The sequence below is a fragment of the Miniopterus natalensis genome, chromosome 6, assembly GCF_054644295.1.
Source record: "Miniopterus natalensis isolate mMinNat1 chromosome 6, mMinNat1.hap1, whole genome shotgun sequence".
NCBI lineage: Eukaryota > Metazoa > Chordata > Mammalia > Chiroptera > Miniopteridae > Miniopterus > Miniopterus natalensis.
Window position 1 is genome coordinate 28,933,936 of NC_142086.1, and position 3,969 is coordinate 28,937,904.

General features: G+C 42.4%; 1 pseudogene; it reads right to left on the reverse strand.

Annotated features, from left to right (window-relative positions):
* Nucleotides 1-1,547: 1,547 nt before the first annotated feature.
* On the reverse strand, nt 1,548-1,995 carry LOC107543055 (large ribosomal subunit protein eL29 pseudogene; annotated as a pseudogene).
* Nucleotides 1,996-3,969: the final 1,974 nt, after the last annotated feature.

Here is a 3,969-nt window from a genome sequence, read left to right on the forward strand (position 1 = left end):
ATTGAAAACCACCCTCACAGAAACATCCAGAATAATTTTTGACCCCATGTCTAAAAACCCAGAAACAGCCAATTTCACACCTAAAAGTAACCATGACACGGCTGAAGCCTGCTCGTTTACTTTACCTTCCCCTTGCCTTTATCGGGGCCACACCCAGACACTTGGGCAATTGGTTGCTCTTTCTGGCAGGGCTCTGAGGCTTGTGAGGAAAAATGACTCGCTGGCTTTCTTTCAATAGGGAAACCAAAAACAAATGAAATTACAATAAGGCAAATAAGTAGCAGCACAAAAAACTATTATAGGCAGGGACTCAAATATGAGTCTGTATTGTCCTCCCTTTTCCGTATTTAACCAGGCACTGGCGAGGAGAGTTTATATTACGTAGCAATGCATCAGTGCGTTGCTTTTCATTTCCTCCGGTCAACATCAAAAATACATTATTTTTTTAAGCTAAGAAATTTGAGTCTTCTGATGGAGGAATTTAGCTGGAAAAGTGGAAAACAATTGAGTGGTAGGTATTTACTTGTATATAAAAACATCGAAGGCATATTTTTATATGTATATGTGTGTGTTTGGGGAAGGACATCACATGTTAACCTCTGTGCATTTTAATCCTTTTATGTACCTTTGGCTTCCTACCTCCTGTTTAACTTTCTGCTTCTCTTCTTTGTCCCCTTTGTTGTCAAGTGTACATCATTGACCCCCTTAGCTCAGCTGAGAACAATACACTTGCAACAGCATTTTAAAGGATACCACATCAAAGGGGGCAAAAGAATTTGCTTCCTGGCCCTGCTCAAGTTCCTCACCTTGAGAGTCTGCCCCAGTGGCCCCAACTGCTCCCAACGGTAACCGTCTCACCCCACTTTGAACCCAGGTGTATTTAGTATCTGTAACTCTCATCTGATTCTCACATACCACTCAGTACATTACTTATCTCTGTAAATTTAGATTGCCATGTAAATGCTCCGTTTTCCTTCACACCAGCTAATACGAATAGCTAATGCCGATCAGGGATTTACTATGCACCAGGCACTGTTCTAACATTACATGAATTGACTTATTCAATATTTCAAATAATCCCATAAGAGAGGTACTATTATCCCCATCGCATACATGAGAAAAGCTGAGTGGTAGACGGCTGAAGTATTTGCTCAGCCATGAGTAGTCTGGCTCCAAGGCCACACCCTGAACTACTGAGTTACGAAAGCTTAATAGGAGTCAAGACAGCTTCACAGCTCAGGAACCTCCAGCGGCTAACCAGTATTTGCATTTCAGTGAGGGACCTGGAGATGTCTTATGCTTGTTACTCTGTGAAAACAAATCCTATCGATATGGAAAAAAAAAATAAAGGAAAAAAGGCTAAGGAACTTTGATTCTACTAATGCAATTTTTATGGGTTTTTTTTCCCTTATCTTTTTTTTTTTTTTTTTTTGACAAATCCTGCCTCAGGTTTATTTGTACAAATTGCTCAGGACACCAGCCTCACACAGACAGCAGCCCAGGGGTCACACCAGTCCTTCCATCCTCAGGTTGGCAGACAGAGGCCTCTACTGTGGAGCCTGCGTGGGGACCTGGGCACCTTTGGGAACCTGACCTGGAGCCTGACCTGGAGAAGCAGCTGCAACCCAGGGCTTGTTTTGAGCCTTGGACTTTGGCCGGCAGAGCCTGAGACTCTTGGCGATGAGGGAACGAGCACTTTTCCAAAGCTTGGGATGAGCAATATAGGCAAGTCAACTGAGCTTGAGGCTGCCAGCCTTTGGGATCTTGGCCTTTCCCCTCCTTGGGCTTTACAAGAGCCTTGATAGCTTCGGCCTTGTTGGCCTGCATCTTCTTCAGGCCCTTCTTGTTGTGCTTCTTGGCAAAGTGCATGTCCCTCAGCACCCCTGGGTCTACCTCCTTAAGAGATTTGTATCTTTGTGATCTGGGTTTCTTGATGTTGTTTCTGTGCCATTTTCGGGACTGGTTGTGTGTGGTGTGGTTCTTGGACTTGGCCATATCTGCACCGAAGCCCGCGGCTCCTGAAGCCTCTTTTTTTCTATATTAAATTAAAAATTGTAGGTTAAGCTGACTTGAGTTCAGAATCAAGGAATGTTAATGATATCAAGGTTTTTCTGGCACTGATTTTTTTCTAAGTATCAACCTGTGGTTTGCTGACTTAACTGTAGAACCATGGATAGAATCCCCCTGTTATGCAACAAACCACTTCCTTTGTTTATTTATTTATCTGCAGTGCTTTAGCTAAACCTTTTTCCACTTGGCAGTGTTATATAATTGCAACTGTCTCACTACGTGGAGCATAACTATCGTAGATTCTGAAAAGCATGGACTTGGCAAGATTGAGGTTAGAATCCTGTGTTAGAATCCCTCACTGGGGTAATAGAAAGGGTTACCTATGTTAATATATGTAAAGCATATAAAGCAGTTCCAAGCACATAATAAGTGCTTTCAAAGTGTTTATTATTATCATTATCATTATTATTAAACCCCCACATTGTTAGGAAACATACTTAGCCCAGCCTCCTGCAATGAGAAGTTTCCACTCAGTTCATCCTGAAGGACAAGAAAATGAAACCTCTATTCTCACAAGACGTAAGATTTTCGATTTGGAAGGAAACCCAAGAGTATGCTGCTCACACTTCTCTACGATGTACCTCACAGGTGGTGATTGTGATTCTGTTTGAACATTCCCAGTGATGGGGAGCTTACTACCTCTCAGAAAACTTCATTCATGATCAAATAATTTAATTTTGAATAAGCTTGTACTGGGCATTGACCAGAATTTACCCTTCTGTAAATTCCACACATTGGTGCCAGTGATGGATCAGTTAAACAGTGGTTTGTTTTCTAATTTCTTGGGTAGCTGTGCTTTGGGAGCCGTTAAAGTGTTTGATTCAAAAAAATTTTTAAATACATTTTAAAATTACTTGTTAAAACTGAAATTCTGGGGAAAGGGGGGTATAACATCTTTGGGAAGTTTGCTTAGCTTTTCTAATTCTCAACTTTTTCATCTGTAAGAAATATAATTAGTAAATGAATAAGTAGCTCTCAGTAAATATTGGTTGCATCTTTAGAATTATTATCCTTGTATTACTGGCATTTTGATAAAGCTTCCTTAAAGCTCCGTGGCTCCATTTGGTTCTTGCTACAGACAGTTCTCAGCCATGCTCTCCCTTAACGCAGGGAAGGCCTTGTGATGAAGGAGCGTGAGCCTTCCTGGCCCCCACCCCCTTTGCAGCAGCCCAGCAAGCCCGAGCACCCCGCTCCCAGCAGCTGCAGTCCCTGAGACTCTCCTAAGGCAGCTGCTCGCAGGCTGCAGAGTCCACAGGGTCCCCGGAGCTTCGCTTCCCTGAGAGCAGTGCTGAGAGGAGTCCATGGCTGTGTGACCCCTGTGACTGTCGCCGCTGCACAGTCCCAGCCACCAGACCCTCCAAGGGGCCCTGTGGCCTCAAAATAGGAAGAAATCCATCACAACAGATTTCTGTTTGGGGGGTAATGCCTGTCTCATGTTAATCCAGCTTTGCAGAGGCTGGGGACCTGGAGATTATGGAGACTTGGCAGCACTCAGTCCTCAGTTCCGAAAACTATCTTATGTTCTCCTGCTTTCCACTCAGTTCCCGGAGCAGGAGACAGAGTGAGGACAAGGGCTGTCTGAGCTTGGCTAAAACAATACCCCCTTTGGCTCTCTCTCTTATAAATATCAGTGGAGTGTATTTTAAACCAGTTTATAAAATTATAAATGTAATATATGTTCATAGTAATGCTTTTTCAAACAGTAGTATAAGTATAGAACATAAAATAAGTTATATATCCCTAACCACTATCACCCCAATTCCACTGCCCGCTGATAGATCTTCTCATACATTGTTGAGAAATGTCATGCTCTTATGCATATAATTATGCATCTATGCCTACTTTTATAAGAAAACCAAGGAAATCTTCTTATAAACATATAAATATGTGTTTTACATA